Raw genomic sequence first — 22774 nt, 5'->3', positions numbered from 1 at the left:
AATCCATCTCCATCAACCACCAAAAACATCACGCTACAATGAGGTAACCAAAAACTTAGATCTTGCAAGTTTGATTAGAACAAAAAAAAAAAACAAGAAGAAGAGGGTAAAAGCTTAGATCGAGATAAAATCAAATTAGCATTCGAATTTAATAATTATTAAAATAATTCTATTCTTTATTAATGAACAATTAACTAAGTATTTGATATACATTATATATATCCTATGATCTTAGGACAAAGATAAATGAACAAAAGTTAATTGTTTTTTTTTCCTTCTAGTGTACTCTGTATTTTCTTTATATGTATCAGAGCTCTCTTTTCACCCATGTTTTTTCCCAGCAGCCTTTCGTTTTCTTCTTCTTCCTTCTACCTTTTTATTATCGTTATTATTTATTGGTATAATCATATCTGACAATTTCAATATTTTAATAATTATTTAAGTTTACGTTAATACGTTGGATCTAATATAAATTATGAGTTTACAAAAGAAGCTCTTGGAAGATCGGATGTATGATACGAGAAATTTAAGAAGGTCGAAGATCGGATTTAAGGCCGACTTTAGGCATAGGCTACTAAGACCTATGACTAGAATCCCAATTTTATTAGGACTCATTATATATAGAGAGAGAATAGAAAAAGATATTAAAAAATTTGCAACATGATCTCATTGGGATATCTTTGGATTTACATGCTGCATGATCTTATTGGATTACCATATACTTAAGATTAAGCACAACAACTCATTATTTTTCCAGTGTATGATTAAATTTGATATTCTGTAATGAGAATTTTTTTACGACTTTTTATCAAAAGGAGCGACCATGTTTCCTTATTTACCAAAAGAAATACCCTGGTTTCAAAACTACCAAAAAGAGCATCAACAATAGTATTATTCCCTTCCTACCCCTCTCACCAACCTCCTAAATCCCATGCTGTTTTTCAATACATGAGCCTGATATGGGAAAATATCATGCCTACACTGGGCCTGATATTGGACCACATCGGGCCCAACGTGGGCCTGATATTTTCCATATCATACCCAACATGCATGATATGGGAAAATATTAGATCCAGTTGGGGTCTGATTATGGAAAATATCAAGCTCAGGCTGGGCTTGATATATAAAATATCAGGCCCACGCTGGGCCTGATATTGGACCATATCAGGCTCAGAGAAGGCCTGATATAGGAAAATACCAGACCCACCATGGGCCTAATATGGGATCATATCAGGCCCAACGGTGGGCCTGATATGAGAACATATTAGTGTTGGTGCAAGTTGCACCAGAATCAAACCTAAGTTTTGATGTTGTCAAAGGTTCAAGTTAAGTCTTGTTGTGATCTAATAAGTTGACTGAGTGTGCAAGCTGTTTACTCAACCGGGAAAGACCTAGTTGGAGACTAGGCAGGAGAAATCTTAGCAGATCGTGGAACCCAGGTGCAAGTCCAAGTGGGTCTAGGGGACCTGCCGCTTGGCGGTGTGATCGAGAGGTCTGGAGGACCGAAGATCAAGAGAAAAGCCTTGGCGAGCCGATCAAAGCTAAGTGAAAAGTCCAAACTAGATTTGGAGGATCTAAGTTTGGCAGGTAGGTTGAGGTAAACAACTGGAGGAGTGACAGTGAGGTTGGGTTCTCGAAGGGAACAACCTTAGGTCGCTGATCTAACTAAAGAAACCGGGAAGGTTTCCAAGTTGAGATCAAGACATTTCTACTGCCTTTTATATTACTCATGCATTATAATATTATTGTTGCTAACATCTATTTTGCAGGATGTTTTGTCTAACATTGTTTTGTAGATCCGGCTGGATCGGTCGATCGAACAGGTGAATAGGTCGACCGAACAAGAAGAAATCAAAGTAGTATTCAGATCAAACCAGAACAGACCGAGTCAGATCAAAGCTTGATCGATCGACCGATAAATATGTTCGGTCGACCGAACCTGATGACTCAGCACAGAATCAACACTGAGCAGAAGGAGAAGGAAATAGAGCTGATCGGTCGATCGAACCTATGGATCGATCGACCAAACCAATTAACCATTAATGCACAGTAAATGCGAATTTCGGCAAATCTCAACGAACAGGGAAGGAGCATATTCGGTCGACCGAAAAGAAGGATCGGTCGACCGAACCCTTAATGACCAGTTAATGCTGAAGATCGAATCAGCGTCAGACTCCAGCCAGGATAGAAGGGAGTTGGTTCAGTCAACTGAATGTCAATTACACTTATAAAAAGGGGCTCGAGATCTGAGGCTTAACAACACTATTTTTTTATCATCTCAAAGCTCATCTCTGCAAGCGGACTGTGCTACAAGTCTTCTATGACTCTTCAAGCTACTCCGTCCGGAAGTACCGACCGAGCTTCAACCTTTACTTACTATCATCGGTATATTTTTATATTGCATTTAAATTCATATAAGATAGTAGGATTGTTACTATCTTATATCTTTGTATCTGCATGATCTGCTTCTTTCCGAGGATTTTGGAAAGAAGGGTTATAGTGGATTGCCCATCAGTGCGGTTAAGGATCGCGGGCCTTCGAGTAGGAGTCGGCCTAGACTCCGAATGAAGTAAACGAACTAGTCTTTCATTTTACTTTCCGCTACACGACTTTGATTTCTAAAAGAAAAAGAAAAGTTTTAGAAAGCGCGATATTCACCCCCCCTCTATCGCACTCATCCGATCCAACAATTGATATCAGAGCCTCGAAGCACCTTTTTAAAAACTTCTTCTTTTTATCAATTATTTTAGAATTTTTTTCTTATTGTTTGTATTTTTCAAGCACTACTAATCCCAAGATGAGAGTCTTGGAAATCTATTTGTTATTATTTTAAGGATGTCAAACTCGTATCAAGAAGGATACAACACTGTCCGACCTCCACTATTCAAAGGAGAAAATTTCAGTTATTGGAAGAATAGAATGGAGTGTTACTTGAAGTCTGATATCAAACTTTGGTTCACGATCTTGAAAGGCTACACTGCACCGACGAAAGACGGAACATCATTAGAACCTGAAGATTGGACTCCTCCAATGATCAAGAAGGCATAACTAAACTACAAGGCGATTAACACCATTCAGTGCGGGCTCACAATGGAGGAGTTGAACTGAGTCGGTCCCTACGACAACGCTAAAGAACCGTGGGACTCCTTAGTCAAACTAGATGAAGGGACTGACGAATCTGAGGTAAATAAAAGGGATTTGCTTTTAAATAATTTATTCAACATTAAAATGTTCCCTGGAGAGACTGCTTCGTAACTCCACGCTCGACTGAAGGACATCCTCAATGGTCTTCATTTGATCGGACATAATCTTGAAAACTATGACACAATAAGGTATGCATTAAACGCTTTTCTGAGGAATGCTTTATGGGCATCACTTATTGATGCGTACAAAGTTTCTAAGGATCTTTCAATTCTTAAGTTAGATGAGTTATTCTGTGAATTGGAATTACATGAACAATCTAACGTAAGCCATGTCAAGAAAGGATTAGCTTTGTATGCAGGTCCAAGCAAGGAAACTAAAACAAGAACAAAGATCGAGTCTAAAAGCGAGTCAGACGCTGACTCAACAAATGAAGAAGAGTTAGTCAATATGGTCCAGAGATTGTTGACGAAGAAAAAATTCAGAAAAAGTGCCAAGAAGACACCACTCAACCAGACTCAAAATAAATCAGAAGTTATTTGTTACGGATGCAACAAAAAGGGGCAATTCAAAAATGAATGCCCAAATCGGATGGAAGAAAGGCCTAAATCGACAAGACGAAAGAAAGCCCTCCAAGCAACATGGGACAAGACCTCTTCCGACGAATCTGACATGGAGCAAACAAAGCATTAAAGTCATCTTGCATTTATGGCAAGAAACGAAGATTTCGACTCTGAGTCCAATGAAGAGTACGAGTCCGAGATCGACATCGAGTCTGAAAGAAGCAACAGATCGGAAGATCCAAATATGGTAACGATTTATTCTAAGTCTAACTTGCTTAAAGTAGTTAAATGCTTGTTTAAAAAATTGTCAAAATCTGAAAAACAAAATAACTTGTTACTTAAGGAAATAGACCACCTTAAGCAGCAAGTTAACTTGAGTGACTCGACTAACCAAGTTCAAGACGGAACTTCAACTCAAGTTGAAAACTTGAGGAAGAAAATTCTGACTTGAAAGGTCAAGTCGAGCGACTCAAGAAAACATTGGAAAAGTTTGAACTGAGGTCCAAGTGTTTAAACATGATACTTGGATCACAACGAGCCGTGTATAACAAATCTGGACTTGGTTACAATCCTAAACAAACAAACAAATCATACTTGTCATTAATTGGTCAAAATGTTAGAAGTCAAGTCCAAGCATGGGTTCAAACAAAACATTTAACCAAATCAATTAAACCAAACCTATACTTAATCCCTAAGAGTCAAATTCATTACTTAAATAGATCTTATCTAAGCTATGACTCAGGGGGAGCAACTAGAAAGACAATTCAACCAACATGATTAATCAAACTCATACACTTAGGATTAGGTTTACTTTCTACTTAGAATGGTTAGATACAAAAAGTTTGCCAAACCCTACAACATAGCATCAGAACGGATTGGGATGATAGTACGTCAAGAAAGCTTTGTCGAAGGCATGTCTAGACTGAATCTTGTGTATTCTACCTGGTGCACTAGACTTAGTGGATCTGACCGAAGCTACCCCAGTTAAACATGGGCTAATTAGATCAAAATTTAGTATTAAGTTTTTTGAGCGGGAACAGTTTGGAAAGTCTTTAGCAAGTGGTCCACCGTTGATACACAAGAAGGTCATATGCCTCGCCACTGAACTGAAAATTTATCCTTAGGAAGCCTGCTTGATTAACCCAAAGCTAAGTTTGAATCTAACATGGGTTCAATAACTTTTTTCAATAATTCAAAATAACCATAAACTTAATTAATATCAAACCTATTAAAAATATTTTAAAAACTTAACTTAAATTATTTTAAAAAATTTATTTAAAATTAAATTTATTTTAAAAACTTAATTAAAATTATTTAAAAAATTAATTAAAATTATTTTAAAAACTTAATTAAAATTATTTTAAAAACTTAATTAAAATTATTTAAAAATTTATTTTAAATTAAAATTATTTAAAAAATTAATTAAAATTATTTAAAAAATTAATTAAAATTATTTAAAAAATTAATTAAAATTATTTAAAAAATTCATTTTAAAAATTAATTAAAATTATTTAAAAAACTTAATTAAAATTATTTTAAAAACTTAATTAAATTAAATTTATCTTAAAAACTTAATTAAAATTATTTTTAAAAATTAAATTAAATTAATTAAAATTATTTTTAAAAAAAATAATTAAAATTATTTTAAAACTTAATTAAAATTATTTTTTTTTAAAAAAAACTTAATTAAATTTATTTTTAAAAAAACTTAAATTATTTTAAAATTAAATTTATTTTAAAAACTTAACTAAATTAAAATTATCTTTAAAACTTAATTAAAATTATTTTTTAAAAAACTTAATTATTTTTTAAAAAAAAACTTAATTAAAATTATTTTTTAAAAAAAAACTTAATTAAAATTATTTTTTTAAAAAAACACTTAATTAAAATTATTTTTAAACCTATTAAACCTTAATCATTTTTAAAACCTGATCAGACTTATTAAACTTATCAATAATACCAATAGAATCTAAAAATTTACCTACATACTTAAAATCATCTATTAGCGAAACTTTTTTTTTAAAATCCTATGTTTTATGTAGGAGTCCAAAGCTTTCGATAAATGGATCTTGGACAGCGGCTGCTCCAGACACATGACTGGGGATCAACACAAATTTGCTAATATCAAATTCAAAAATCTAGGATCAGTTGTCTTTGGAAATAATGACAAACTGAAGGTAATCGACACAGGTGAAATTCAATTACAGGCTAACATTTCAATTAAAAAAGTTTTACTTGTTGAACATTTTTAATATAATTTGCTTAATATAAGTCAACTCTGTGATTTAGAATTTAAGGTTAAATTTTTATCTTCTAAATGCTTAATAAGTTACAATGACTCATCTAATATATCATTAAAAGGCTTTAGAGATAAAAAAATATATACTCAATTCATCTACCTAAAACGCTACCCAAATGTTTTTTAACAAATCATGATGAAACTTGGTTGTGACATAGGATATTAGCTCACACCCACTTTAGAAATTTACTAAAATTAAACAAAAGTGGATTAGTCAAGGGCTTGCCAAAATTAGGAAATCCTATAAATAAATTTTGTAATTCTTGTCAACAAGGAAAACAAATTAAATCAACTCACAAACCTACTAATCAAATTAGAACCAATAGAATTCTTGACCTTTTACATTTGGACTTATTTGACTCTTATGGAATTAAATCACTAAATGAAAGTCTTTATTGCCTAGTCATTATTGATGACTGCTCTAAATATACTTGTGTTAAGTTCTTATCTAATAAATATGAAACTTTTGAAACTTTTAGAAATTTCTGTAAACAAATTGAAAATGATAAAGAAATTAAAATCAAGAAAATCAGAAGTGATAATGGAGGAGAATTCAAAAATCAAAATTTTACTAATTTATGCCTAGAAAATGGTTATCACCATGAGTTTTCGTGTCATAAAAAAATAGCCTAGTTGAACGTAAAAACAGAACTTTACAAGAGGCTGCACGAACAATGTTAAATGAATACAATCTACCTAATTATTTTTGGGCTGAAGCTGTTAGTACAACTTGTTATGTCCAAAATCGAATTATAATTAATAAAGATCAAAATAAAACATCTTATGAAATTTATTTTAACAAAATTCCTAACATAAAATATTTTAAAATCTTTGTTTGTCATGTGCATATTTTAAACCTTAAGGATTACTTAGGAAAATTTACTCCGAAAACTAATCAAGGAATCTTTCTTGGCTATTCAACTATAAGTAGAGCTTATAGGATTTATAATAAATCTACTTTGAAAATTGAGGAAACCACCAATGTAACCTTTAATGAAAATGACAATATTTCAATTAATCAACATGATTCCGTTAATCAAGAAGAAGAAGAAAAATTAACACAAACCAAACATTTTGGCAATTCTAATCCACGAATATTAAAATCTAACCCTAATCATCCAGTTGACCAAATCATAGGAAATCCTGAATTAAGGGTTCAAACCAGATCTACTTTTAGAAACCTAAGTCAAATAGCACTAATATCTAAAATTGAACCAAAAAACATAAATGATGCATTAACAGAACCTGACTAGGTAATTGCAATGCAAGAAGAGTTAAATCAATTTGAAAGGAGTCAGGTTTGGGATTTAGTACCTCGACCAAAAGGTAAGACAGTCATAGACACTAAATGGGTATTTAGGAATAAATTAGATGATCAAGGTGAAATCTTAAGGAATAAAGCTCGTTTAGTAGCCAAGGGCTTCAGTCAAGTCGAAGGTGTTGGTGCGGGTAGCACTAACGGTCTAACCCAGGTTTTGATGAATGACAAATGGGTTAAGTTAGTTGTGTTGTTGTCTGACACTTTTATCAAGTGTGCAGGAAAAGTCCAGCTAGGTCGACGGGCTGACCAGATAGCTGGCGAGAAGTCCAAGCGGGTCGACGGGCTGACCGGACGCTTGGCGAGAAGTCCACTAGGGAGTTGACATGAGGCGAGAAGTCCAAGTGGGTCGGGCTGACCGGACGCTGGCAAGAAGTCCGATGGGTCGACGGGCTGGACCGGACGTCCGCGTAAGTGAGGTAAGTCATCGAGGGGAGGATCATGAGGACGCGTTGAAGGGAACATTAGGCGCCGATCCGCTTAGATCCATTTCGGATATCTAAGTCGAGATCGTGACTAGATTCGGTCTCGGAAAGACGGAATCTAAGTCATACTTTGATGCTCTTTTTTTCAGTGTATCTGAAGCTAAACAAACTGTGCTGCAGGGTTTATTTGTCTCGGACTAACACTGTTTTGCAGGTAGGAAACAGTGGGGGTCTGGGCGCCCGGAGGCAAATTTTATCCCCAGGACGACGTTGACACTTGGAGCATGCTGGTTGGGAGTGCTACGTCACATTCCAGGCGCCCGGAGGGGATCCAGGCGCCCAGAGCAGCATATAAAAGAAGCCCCAGGCAGGAGCTTTAAAACATCAGTCTTCTGAGAACTCTGAGTCCAATCACTCTGCTGCTCTGCGCTCCAACAACGTTCACAAAGCTCCGACGACTCACTCCGGCTCTCTTTTTAATTCATTGTTTGTCGGTTAGCTTTGTTTTCTTTCTTTTTCATTAGCAATATTTGTACGTAAACTGTAATTATCCGAATTGCTAGTGAATTGCCCAACGAAAGTACTCAAGGAGTACGGGCCTTCGAGTAGGAGTCACAGTTCGAACAAGTAAAAATCAAGTGTTCATCTCTTCTTTACTTTTCCGCTGCGTTTTAACTCGAGATTTTCGAATCGATATTCACCCCTCTATTGAATCTAACGGTCCTACAAGTGGTATCGGAGCAGTAGCCTCGATTTGGTGCAACCACCAATCGAGGGGTGAAATCATTTTTTAACAATTCCAAACTGATATTATTATCTTTTGGAAGTTTTTTTGCATTTAAAATCAAAATTGGTACAACACCAACTTAGAGTTTCTATTTCTCCCGATTGCTAATCCAAGACGAAGTCTTGGGATTTTTTTCCAGTTAATTTAGTGTGTGCAGGATAAGATGTCTCAACAAGAAGGCTTTAGCACACCTCCCCTATTCAACGGGATGACTTTTCGTGGAAGAGGAGAATGGAGGTCTACATGAAGATCTACGACCAATGGATGTGCGTCACAAAGGCTTACAAAATTCCAGAGACAACTCCGGAAAATAGTAGACCCTCAAGAATGGACAAATGATATAAAGAAAAGGCATCAATTGAAAACAAAGCCATCAATACTCTACATCGGACTAACACGAGAAGAACTGAACGGTCGGACCACATGAAAACGCTTAAGGAGCTTTGGGATAAACCGATCAAACTACAGGAACAAGCGACGCAAAGGTAACAAAAAGAGATTTGCTGTTAAATAAAATTTTTAATATAAAATGCAGGAAGGAGAAACGGCAAGTCACTCCACGCGAGGGTCAAACATATCCTCAACGGTCTCCACGCGATAGGCCACCAAATGGAGAACCGAGACTTAATCAGTACGCGTTAAATGCTTTTCCGGAAACAATTTGTGGGCATCAATCGAGATGCCTACAAAATTTCAAAAATTTATCTAAATTAAAATTGGATGAACTCTTCGTGAATTAGAACTTCATGAGCAAACTAACGCCGGGTCGAGAAAGGTGTAGCTTTATTTGCAGGTTCCTGAAAAGAAGAACAAACCCGAATCTGAAGAAGATTCCGATCAAGACTCTGAAGACGAAGAACACCTGGTGAACCTGGTAAGGAAAATGTTCACCAGGAAAAAGAGAAGCTTCAGCAAACAGGATCTTCAGAAGATCAGTTCGCCAGCCGACTCAAGAAATGTCACATGTTTCGGATGTAACAAAAAGGGGCACTACAAGAATGAATGCCCAAGATTGAAACTTGACAAACCAAAGTCAACAAAGAAGAAAGCCCTCAAAGCAACATGGGACGATTCCTCCTCAGACGAATCGGAGGGAGAAAGGCAAAAGCACCAAAGTCACCTCGCGCTGATGGCTCGCGAAGCTGAAACGGAAGACGAATCAGAGGAATCGGAAGACGGGTCCGAACCCGAATCGAGCCACGAGTCCGCACTCGTTTCCGAAGGTTCCGAAGAGGTATACCTAAACTTAAATCGTAAATTCTTTAGAATTATCTCGTGTTTAAATAAAAAAGTAGTTAAGTTGGAAAATGAAAATAAATCGCTTCTTGAGGAAAATCAAAACCTCAAGGAACAATTAAAAAATTCGAATCCAACTCAAGATCGAACACTTGAGGAGGAGAATTTATCATTAAAAAATGAAATTAATAAGTTAAAAGAATTGTTGGAAAAATTCACAACAAGATCTAAAAATTTAGATTTAATTCTAAATAACCAAAAGGCATGCTATAATAAAACCGGACTTGGATATACGTCAAACTCAAACAAAACCTTTAAATCATTATTAACCCAACACAAAGCAACTAAACAAGCTTGGGTCCCGAAAGCGTGCTTAACCACGCAAGTAGGACTTAATCAATTCTATATACCTAAAGATAAAATACATTATATAAACTTGAATAAATCAGATCAAAAACTAAAATATAAATTTAACTTAAAATCAAAATTCAAAACTCAACAAAATTTAGATTATCACCAAGTTGGTTATAACTATAAAAGAATCGACACAAACCCAAAATCTAAATTAAGGGCCAATAATTCGGGAGGCTCCGAATAGCCGGCACCTCCAAAACTAACATACCCGGCAGTGGTAACCCAAAACAAACTAACCCGACAGGTAATGGATTAGTAAAAAGAGACCAAGTTTAACTTGACTCATGGTACCGTGAAGTTTTTGGATGATAGTCGTTAGGAAGCTTGGGCATCGCATGTCTAGAAAGATATGGCTTCGATCTGGTGCATTTGGCCAAGTGGAACTGACCGAAGCTACCCTTAAACGAATCCTAACCAGTTAGACCAAGATTTAGTACTAAGTTCCGTGGATAGGACTATTCGGAAAACTTCGAAAGGTTGGTTACTTCTAATGATGTCCATGAGACTCACCAAGCTTAGAAGTTTATCCGAAGAATGCCTATTTGTGGAAACCAAAGCTAAGTCTGAATCTAACACTAGTTAAACCAAAACTCTATAATCAAACCAATTTCATCTCACAAAACCATAGGTTTCCCTGATTAATAATATAGTTCGGGTGAGATGAATAAGGCTTTAAAAATTAATTTCAAAATTTTAACTTAAAAATTATTTTCAAAACTTAAAAATTATTTTCAAAATTTTAACTTAAAAACTTTAATTTTAAACTTAAAAATTATCTTCAAAATTTTAAACTTAAAAATTATTTTCAAAATTTTAACTTAAAAATTATTTTCAAAACTTAAAAATTATTTTCAAAATTTTAACTTAAAAACTTTAATTTTAAACTTAAAAATTATTTTCAAAATTTTAACTTAAAAATTATCTTCAAAATTTTAAACTTAAAAATTATTTTCAAAATTTTAACTTAAAAACTTTAATTTTAAACTTAAAAATTATCTTCAAAATTTTAAACTTAAAAATTATTTTCAAAGTTTTAACTTAAAAACTTTAATTTTAAACTTAAAAATTATTTTCAAAATTTTAACTTAAAAATTTTAAACTTAAAAATTATTTTCAAAATTTTAACTTAAATTTTTTTTCAAAAAAAAAAAAAAACTTTAACTTAAATTAATTTCAAAAAAAAAAAAAAAAAGGAAGTCCAAAACTAGGGGCGGGCGCCCCTGGTATTCTGGTCGGGGGCGCCCGGGCCGGGCGCCTCGCCCCAGCATCCCCGGGCGCCCGGAGTCCCCTATAAATAAGGAGCAGCAGGCGCCCCCAACATCTGCCCCACTCCCTCTCACTTTTGCCAAGGTTCACTTTGAACCTCAGTGCGAAAGTACTCTAAATCAAAATCTTCTTCCGGTGACGACGCTGTTGCGATTCAACCGAGGTCGTCAAATCTATATATTTTTTTTCTTCGATGGCTCCTCGGTAAAACACTCTTCCACTCTCTAAAAATTTCTTCTGTCTTCTAAATTTTTTTTAAGTATTCTTTATATACAGTAGGAAACGAACAAATACTGGTGCTGGACCCTCCAATGCTAGTACAGACCCTAGGTTTCCCACAGACGAACTTAGGATTAAATTTGAGTCCACCATTTATAAGGCCATTAGGACTACTTGCATAGATAGAGCGTTCTTCCTAAGGTCATGTCCCTCTGCCTTAGAGGTTATAGGCCACTACAATTTAAGGAACCTTGTCGAATGTACCAGTCCAATAAACATAAGTCTATGTGCCGAATTTTGCAATAACCTAGTAAAAGTAGACGACTTCACCTATACCACTAGGGCGGCAGGCACTGATATCGTATTTTCCCCTACGACTATCCGAGAGTTTTTAGAGTTGCGTCCTTCTACTTGCCCCTTTTTATGCTATCCTCCGAGGGATCTACCGTTCGACGATCCCTACTCACATATTACTCTCGATACGATGTATTCGTATTTTTTTGGGGGAGCGAGAGATCCCACTGTGACACAGTTTAGGTCAGTAGAACTTAGAGTGCAGGACTACGCTCTTTATAGGGTTGTAGTTCTTTGCATTTTACCACTGACCACTCGGGACATCGCTCTGATGCGCCCATTCCATTCATTCCTACTTTATGCCCTGATTCATAGGTTAGAGATTGACATTAGCCTACATATCTTTTCCACCATCATTTACTCAGCCGGATACGTGACTGACAGTCGAGTCCATATGCCATTTGGTCACATTCTGACAGCCTATATGTCCTCGCTGCACATTGATGTCACTAGAGGAGACGTTGCCCATATGACCGAGTTCGATGTTATATCCTCTCGGAACTTTTCCCTAGCCGGCATGCAGGTAGATAGAGATGATGGGACTATGACTTGGCGGAGGGGGGCACAGCACCAGCCCGATCCAGACGCACAGATGGACGAGTTCATGCTCGCACTATTTCCGGAGGAAGCCGCACCGGCTCCACCACCACCCCCAGCTCGAGCACCACGACACGCTCCCCGCACTCTAGCCGACCGTATGACCGGACTAGAGAGAGCCATGGCGAGTCTCCAGCAGGAGAACTCCGACTTTCATCGGGACATACAGCGAGAGGTTGCCGAGTTACGAGCTGCCGGGGACACCCGCCACACTGAGCTGATGGCACTTCTTCGATCCTTGGGATCTGGACCACCCCCTTCATCATCTCAGTAGCTTTAGTGATGACTTACTTCTGTAGCTACACTATTTGTAAAATATTTTGGATTTATCTAGTGGCATTTCAAACTTACATTGAATATGTTCTATCTTAATAGACTAGGAAATCTCAAAAATACTTTCGAAATTGATTTCACCAACTTATAGGCTAAACTTGTTTGTTTTCAAACTTTCCATTTTTAGATTTTCAAAAACAGTTTTGGCCTTAGACTAGGTTTACATCCTTAGAAAGCATGTACCCATAGGACTAGTTTTTGAGCATCTCACCAACACCCTAGGGTTACCTTGCTTGTGTTTGACAAACATAGAAAGGGGTGAGATGCATAGGCCAACTGTCTGGACTTAAGATGCTTATTTCAGTGCATCAACATAAGTTTGGACGTTAAATACAATTCAGATATTAATCAGATTAAAGTTCATCAGTCAAGTCAAACACTGACTGATTATAATTTCCTTAATCTGACTAACCTAGTGAAAGCTACTATCTTCTGATAGTTAGTTAGTACCTAATTGGTTAGACAGCTGGTTAGAGTTAAGTATCAATTTCAGGGGGAGAAATAAAACTACTTTAGTTTTCCAAATTGAATTTTAAACTTAATTTTGAAAATCAAAGTTTAAAAACAACTTGTTTAAAATTGTGAAATTCTTTTACCTCACAAACTTATTATCCATTTTTCCTAGTCTTTGAAAACTGACCTTTTCAAGTATTTTAAACCATGGGTTTAACACTTTTACACTTTGAAAATTTGATTTTAGAAAACAAATTTTACAAACACATTCTAAAAATATGATCTTAATTTCAAAGCTAAATTTTACAAACTAAGCTTCTCAAAATCATTTTCTTTGATTTTGAAAATTGAATCTTTTACAAACTTAGTGTTGAAAAATAAATCAGTTTTGAAAATATATTTTCTCAAACTTGTTTTGGAAATTTGGTTTGAAACATTAGACCTTATACACTTATGATTGAAAATTAGACAATCTACACTTAGCAAATTTTCAAAAGCTAAAGAACAAATGCGTTAAACAAGTTTTTTTAAGCTCCCCCAAAGTCAAATTGATTTTTCTTGGATTTAAAGAGTGTACTTTTATCCTTGAATTTTGAACCAAACTCAGTTATTTTTCATGATTAGGTAACTTAAACACTATGCTTATTTACCCTTGTTCTTTTTTGATGAATGCCAAAGGGGGAGGAGGGTTAGGTGGTTAAGTTAGCTAAACCAATTTGAAAACTCAAACTAACTTTAAAACCACACAAATGCATGTTGTTTCGTACATATGCTTTCACTAACTTAACCAGGTTGTCATTCCATCAAAAAGGGGGAGATTGTTGGTGCGGGTAGCACTAACGGTCTAACCCAGGTTTTGATGAATGACAAATGGGTTAAGTTAGTTGTGTTGTTGTCTGACACTTTTATCAAGTGTGCAGGAAAAGTCCTAGGTGACCGGATAGTGGCGAGAAGTCCAAGCGGTCGACGGCTGACCGGACGCGAAGTCCAAGGTCGACGGGGACCGAATAGGCGAGAAGTCCAAGCCGGTCGACGGGCTGACCGGACGCAGAAGAAGTCCGACGGGTCGACCGGACGCGGTGTAAGTGAGGTAAGTCACCGGAGGGGAGGATCTGAGGACGCTCCCGGAAGGAACATTAGGCGTCGATCCGCTTAGATCCATTTCGGATATCTAAGTCGAGATCGTGACTAGATTCCGGAAAGACGAATCTAAGTCATACTGATGCTAATTTTATTCGAGCGCACAGTAAAATGTGCTAACAAAGCAGGTTTATTTGCCTCGGACTAACTGCTTTGCGGGTAGGAAAAGTCCGGCGCCGAATGGCCCGGCGCTGAGTCCGGTGAAGGATCCGCCGGAGGCAAATTTATCCCTGTGACGACGTTGACACTTGGAGCATGCGTTGGGAGTGCTACGTTACATTCCAGGCGCCAGGGCGCCCGGAGCAGCATATAAAAGAAGCCCCAGGCAGGAGCTTCAAAACATCAGTCTTCTGAGAACTCTGAGTCCAATCACTCTGCTGCTCTGCGCTCCAACAACATTCACAAAGCTCCGACGACTCACTCCGGCTCTCTTTTTAATTCATTGTTTGTCGGATAGCTTTGTTTTCTTTCTTTTTCATTAGCAATATTTGTACGTAAACTGTAATTATCCGAATTGCTAGTGAATTGCCCAACGAAAGTACTCAAGGAGTACGGGCCTTCGAGTAGGAGTCGTCACAGGCTCCGAACGAAGTAAAAATCAACAGTGTTCATCTCTTTACTTCTTTACTTTTCCGCTGCGTTTTAACTCGAGATTTTCGAATCGATATTCACCCCCCCCTCTATCGAATCTAACGGTCTTACAGAAGGACTAGATTACGACGAGACTTATGCTCCAGTAGCCAGACTTGAATCAATTCGAATGTTGCTTGCCTACGCAGCATTTAAAGGTTTCAAGTTATACCAAATGGATGTTAAATTTTCCTTTTTAAATGGATATATTAAGGAAGAAGTCTACGTAAGTCAACCACCTAGTTTTAAGGATATAGAAAACCCAACCTATGTCTTTAAGCTAAAAAAGGCATTATATGGACTAAAACAAACACCTAGGGCTTAGTATGAGAGACTGTCTAGTTTTTTAAAATCTAAAGGGTTTAAAGAAGGGCAAATTGATCTTACACTTTTTATTAAGACCTTTAACTCAGACATTTTCATTGCTCAAGTTTATGTTGACGATATTGTATTTGGTTCAACCAACTCAAAATTCTTAAAGGAATTTGTAACTTTAATGGAAAATGAATTTGAAATGAGTTTAGTTGGTGAATTAACTTATTTTTTAGGTCTTCAAATTATACAAACTAAAGATGGTAACTATGTAGATCAAACTAAGTACACAAAAGATCTTCTTAAAAAATTTGGTATGGAAAACTCTAAAGAACTTAAAACACCTATGACAAGTAACATTAATCTTGATAGTGACGAAAATGGTACACCCGTTGACTTAAAATATTATAGAAGCATGATAGGTAGTTTACTCTACTTAACTGTAAGTAGACCTGATATTTTATTTGCAGTAAGTATGTGCACCCACTACCAAACTTGTGCAAAAGAGTCACATTTATCCTTGGTTAAACGAATTATTAAATATTTAAAAGGAACTATTAGTGTAGGAATGTGGTACCCTAGAACTTCACAATTTGACTTGGTTGGGTATTCTGATTCAGATTATGCTGGATGTAAGTTAGACAGAAAGAGTACTAGTGGAGAATGCCAATTGCTAGGATCATCTTTAGTTAGTTGGTTTAGCTGTAAGCAACAATGTGTGGCCTTATCTACCACTGAAGCCAAATACATAGCAATGGACGAATGCGTAGCCCAATTGCTATGGATGCCCCATACATTAAAAGACTTTAATCTAGATTATAAAAATGTAAAAACCTACATTGATAATATAAGTTCTATAAACCTAACTAAAAATCCAATTCATCACTCTAGAACTAAACATATAGAGGTTAAACATCACTTCATTAGGGATCATGTGTCCAAAGGAAATATTAAACTTAATTATATTGAATCAAAATCTAACTTGGCAGATATTTTTACTAAACCATTACCTGAAGCAGAATTTAGTAACCTAAGAAGACAATTAGGGTTGTGTTTTATAGAATAGGTTTCTTAACATGCTTTCAAAATATTACTTAGTAGTTTTTTAAATTATTTTTTGTACAAATTCCCTTTTCAAATTTTGGTTTTCAAAACTCTTTCAAATATTTTCATTTTCTAGAGTAGCCTAGGTTCTACCGTAGAATTGGATGATCCTATAGTTCTAGGAGCCAACATCTCACAAACACAGTAGGGTCTCTTGCTTGATAACTTAGAATGGGTGAGATGCTTAGGACCTAGCCTAAGATTTCAGATGCTTATGTCAGTGCATCGCTATAAATCTGGGCTTTAAACAACATACATGGATCAATTTGTGTCAACTATCTAGTAACAACCTAGTTAGTCCTAAATACTCAAATTGACCAATCTGGGTCAATAACTACTATCTTGTGGTAGTTAGCTTTGTACAAAGGTTGGACATTTCATTATAAGGACATTTTTTCCTTAGCTTTTTAACCATGCTTGGACTTTTAGGATATTATCAACTTTAGGGGGAGCTTCGAGCAATATTTTTCAAGTCTACCTTACAAATTTTCCAAATCTTTTCCTGTTCATAAGTTCATTTTCCCAATTATTTTTAAATTTTTTTTGAAATTTTTTCACAATTTTACACTTCTCAATTTTTTTTTCAAAATTATTATATATTGTACCAAAAAATTCTTTAATTCTTATATGTCTTTTCTAAATCTTTATTTCACTCTTCCTATATATTTTTTATAAAAACAATAATTTTTCAGATTGGATTTTTCCTAAACACTTTACTTATGGTAAAATTTTAACTTTGCTATGTTTCTAAAATCTTAACTTCATTAACTTTTCATATATTTTTCAAATTCTTCAAAAGATTTATCTAAAATTTGTTATGTTTTTCAAATATTATTTCACAAACTGCTATAGGTTTAAAAACTTTGTGAAATTTTAACTGGATTATAAAACTTATTTTTAAACTCAAAGATTTTCTTTTAAATTGGTTTTGAAGTGTTCCCCTATTTTTGATGCGTGTCAAAGGGGGAGAGATAGAGAATTTAGGGGGAGTTGTTTAACTCAGGGGGAGAATTAAAAGTTAAATTGCTTGTTTATTTAATTTTTTGTATATTTTAACTTAACTTAACTTTGAACCTTGGTTGCCAAACATCAAAAAGGGGGAGATTGTTGGTGCAAATTGCACCAGAATCAAACCTAAGTTTTGATATTGTCAAAGGTTCAAGTTAAGTCTTGTTGTGATCTAACAAGTTGACTGAGTGTGCAGGCTGTTTACTCAACCGGGAAAGACCTAGTTGGAGACTAGGCAGGAGAAATCTTAGCAGATCGTGGAACCCAGGTGCAAGTCCAAGTGGGTCTAGGGGACCTGACACTTGGCGGTGTGATCGAGAGGTCTGGAGGACCGAAGATCAAGAGAAAAATCCTGGCGAGCCGATCAAAACTAAGTGAAAAGTCTAAACTAGATCTGGAGGATCTAAGTTTGGCAGGTAGGTTGAGGTAAACAACTGGAGGAGCGACAGTGAGGTCGGGTTCCCGAAGGGAACAACCTTAAGTTGCCGATCCAACTGAAGAAACCGGGAAGGTTTCCAAGTTGAGGTCAAGACAGTTCTACGGTCTTTTATATTACTCATGCATTATAATATTATTGTTGCTAACATTTATTTTGCAGGATGTTTTGTCTAACATTATTTTGTAGATCCGGCTGGATCGATCGACCGAATAGGTGAATAGGTCGACCGAACAAGAAGAAATCAAAGTAGTGTTCAGATCAGACCAGAATAGACCGAGTCAGATCAAAGCTTGATCGGTCGACCGATAAATATGTTCGGTCGACCGATCAATATGTTCGGTCGACCGAACCTGATGACGCAGCACAGAATCAACACCGATCAGAAGGAGAAGGAAATAGAGTTGATCGGTCGACCGAACCCATGGATCGGTCGACCGAACCAACCAACCATTAATGCACAGTAAATGAGAATCTTGGAAAATCTCGACGAACAGGGAAGTGTTGATGCAAACTGCACCAGAATCAAACCTGAGTTTTGATGTTGTCAAAGGTTCAAGTTAAGTCTTGTTATGATCTAACAAGTTGACTGAGTGTGCAGGATGTTTACTCAACCGGGAAAGTCCTAGCTGGAGGCTAGGCAGAAAAGTCTTAGCAGATCGTGGAACCTAGGTGCAAGTCCAAGCAGGTCAAGGGGACCCAATGCTTGGCTGTATGATCGAGAAGTCTGGAGGACTGAAGATCAAGAGAAAAGTCCTGGGGAGTCGATCAAGGCTGAGTGAAAAGTCCAAACTGGATCTGGAGGATCAAAGTTTGGCAGGTAGGTTGAGGTAAGCAAACTGGAGGAGCGACAGTGAGGTCGGGTTCCCAGAGGGAACATCCTTAGGTCGCTGATCCAACTGAAGAAACCGAGAAGGTTTCCAAGTTGAGATTAAGACAACTCTACTGCCTATATTACTCATGCATTATATTATTGTGCTAATACTTGTTTTGCAGGAATATTGTTTAAACTCTGTTTTGCAGATTCCGCTTGATCGGTCGACCGAACAGGAGGATTGGTCAACCGACCAGCTTGACTCAGACCAGAGATCAGTTCAGATCAGGCAAAGCAGAGTTCAGTCCGGTCAAAAGCTTGATCGGTCGACCGAACCAGAAGATCGGTCGATCGAACCATAGTGACTCAGCACAGGACAGATCATCAGCATCGATCAACAGCAAAGGAAATAGAAGCTGATCGGTCGACCGAACCTGGGGATCGGTCGACCGATCCAATCAGCATTTAATCAGCATTAAAGGGTGATCTCGGCAGATTTCAGCGAACAAGGAAAAACCTTGTTCGGTCGACCGATAAAAGGGTTCGGTTGACCGAACCATTGAAGGCCAGTTAATGCAGAATTTACGAGCCATCGTCAAACTCCAGCTGTGGGTGATTGGAGCTAGTTTGGTCGACTGAACAGAGGGATCGGTCGACCGAACCTCAGTGCACCTATAAATTCAGGCTCAAGGTCAGAGGCCAGAACAACTTTTCTGATCACAAGTTACTGCTCTTCAAGCGACTCATCTTCATCAGTACAGCAAGCTGCGTCATTCGAAAGCACCGACCTACGCTAAATCTTCGATTCATTTGTCGGTATATATATTTTTGTTAGTTAGAGCCCTAGAGCCAATCATCTTATGATTGTATGGACTCATGTATATCATATTCTTGTATATTAATAAAGGCATTTGTTTGGTTATTATACTTATTTGTATTAGTGCCAAATAGACTAAGTATAATAGCGTCCTTGAGTAGAATGTTCATACCTATATCAATCGATTAGTTGAATCGATAGTGAGATGATATAGGGAACACTATTCTAAATCATTCCTAGTCGAGTATTAACATTCAGGGACAATGTTAATACAATAAGACTAGCATGTAGGTCAGCTCGATGACTTGATCTCACAAGTCATGGATATAGAGATATCAAGCTGACACATGGGTATGCATTAGAGAATGTATACTGAATGACCCGCCATGAGAAAGTATCATGGATCGTTATATGAGTGTCATATACTTTCTCATGTGACTATTAGTATGACTAGTAGTCCTTAGACCTGAAGTCACCATGGATCCCTACATAAAGAGTTATGTACTTTGGTTTCGTCAAACGTCACCCGTAACTGGGTGGACTATAAAGGCGATTACTGGGTATGTAACGAATTATGCAGAGGGATGTGAGTGATGTAGATGGGATCTATCCCTCCCATATGACGGGAGTGACATCGCTATTCTTGATAGAGTGAGACCACTAAGTGCATGGCCATGCCCAAATGAGTCAACATTAGATGTTGAGCTCATTTGATCGAGTGAGTCTACTTGGAGTTCAAGATTTAGATTGATTAGAGGATGACACGGTCTATGCCTCACATTGATCAATCTAGATGTCTAGGATAGAAGGACAATGTCACATATATTGTGAGGAGTCACAATTAGTAGTCACAAGGTGATGTCGGATCTCGACATTCTTGTAACTTGGGTAGTAATGATGTGTTGCTAGATACCGCTCATTACTTATGCTCCTAAATGGGTTTAGGGCATTGCCAACGTTACAAGAACCTATAGGGTCACACACTAAGGACAATTAGATGGAGATTTGGTTCATATGATGAACCAAGAGGATTAGATTCATTTGATGAATCATATTGGATTAAGAGTAATCCAAATTGGGCTAATTGAGTTGGACTCAAGTTGATTCATGTATTCAATGAGTCTAATTTAGATTATGACTCATTAAATCAACTTAATTTAATGAATTAGATTCATTATATTAAGTTGGCTTGAATCATATGGTTGGATTAGATCAACCATGAGAGAGATTTGATCAAGTTTGACTTGATTTGAGAGGAAGAGAAAAAGTCATGTTTGACTTGACTTTTTGCCACATCACTAGTGAGTTGGCAAGATGTGGACCAATAGGATTGCTCCACATCATCAATGTGTGCCACCTCATGGAGGTTACAAGCCTCCATAGCATTTAATGTGGCCGGCCCACATTAAATGAGGAGGTTACACTTGTTGCCATGTCATTTAGTGAGGTGACAAGATGTGGACCAATAGTGTTGATCCACATCATCCTAGAGTACCACCTCATGGGGGTTACAACTCTTTTATGACTCCACATTAATTGCATTTAATGTGGAAATGGGAGTTAGACATGAGAAGGTGGCCGGCCACTTGAATGAGGAGAATAATTTTCATTTTGAAAATTATTCCATCATTCATTCCTTCTTCTTCCTCCTAGAGTTCTTCTTGCTCTCTCCCTCTCCTCCTTCCTTGGCCGAACCACATAGGTGCTAGCACACCTTGGTTTTTGGTCACCTCCATCTAGTGTGTCCGTGTGGATACTTCTAGAGGACCGTACGCTTGACGGTCTTGAGATCCGGCACCATTTGGACGAGCGGGATTCGCGTGGGGTGCGCATCAAGGGTAATGATCTTAACTTTAGTGTAGATCTAAAGGTTTTACAAACTCGTACAAGAAAAAGGTTTTTTGAAAAATTTTGTTTACGAATCTTTGCACGAGATCCATGGCTTTGGGTGACTCGGGGTTTCCGCGACGCGAAAAAGCGATTTTCGCGGCCTGACGAACCCAACGATTTTGTTTTTCACTTAATTGCAAATAAGATAGTAGGCTTGTTACTATCTTATTCTATTGTACCTGTATGATCTGCTTCACTTCGAGGACTTCGGAGAGAAGAGTTTTAGTGTTTTGCCCATCGGTGCGGTCAAGGACCGCGGGCCTTCGAGTAGGAGTCGAGCTAGGCTCCGAACGAAGTAAACAAACTGTCTCTATTTACTTTCCGCTGTGCACGACTTTGATTTCAAAGAAACGATTAATTTTAAAAGGATGCGATATTCACCCTCCCCCCCTCTATCGCGCTACTCGATCCTATCAATTGGTATCAGAACGGGTTAGCTCTAAAATTTCTTAATCGATTTTCAAAGCAACTTTTAAAATCTTTTCTTTTCATTATTTTTTATTTTTCAAGCACTACTAATCCCAAGACAAAAGTCTTGGAAATACTTTTTCTTTTTGATCTTTGTTTTGCAAGGATGTCGAACTCATATCAAGAAGGCTATAGCACGGTTCGACCTCCACTATTCAAGGGAGAGAATTTTAGTTATTGGAAGAATAGAATGGAGTGTTACTTGAAGTCCGACATCGAGCTCTGGTTCACAATTTTGAAAGGATATACTCCCCCAACGAAGGATGGAACAACAATAGAACCAGAAGAATGGACTCCCCAAATGATCAAGAAGGCACAACTGAACTACAAGGCGATCAACACCATTCAGTGCGGACTTATGATGGAGGAGTTGAACCAGTTGGTCCCTACGACAACGCCAAAGACTTGTGGGACTCACTAGTCAAATTACACGAAGGAACCAATGACTCGAAGGTAAACAAACGAGATCTTCTTTTAAATAATTTACTTAATATAAAAATGTTTCCTGGAGAGACGGCCTCGCAACTACATGCCCGACTAAAGGACATCCTCAACGGTCTTCACCTGATCGGACACGAACTCAAAAATCACGATACGATAAGGTACGCTCTAAACACTTTTCCGAGGAATGCTTTGTGGGCATCAATTGTAGATGCGTACAAAGTTTCCAAAGATCTTTCAATTCTTAAATTAGATGAATTGTTTTGCAAGTTGGAATTACATGAGCAATCTAACATGAGCCATGTCGAG

Source organism: Zingiber officinale, chromosome 6B (genome assembly GCF_018446385.1).
Source record: "Zingiber officinale cultivar Zhangliang chromosome 6B, Zo_v1.1, whole genome shotgun sequence".
Taxonomy (NCBI): domain Eukaryota; kingdom Viridiplantae; phylum Streptophyta; class Magnoliopsida; order Zingiberales; family Zingiberaceae; genus Zingiber; species Zingiber officinale.
This window is presented reverse-complemented; position numbering follows the sequence as displayed.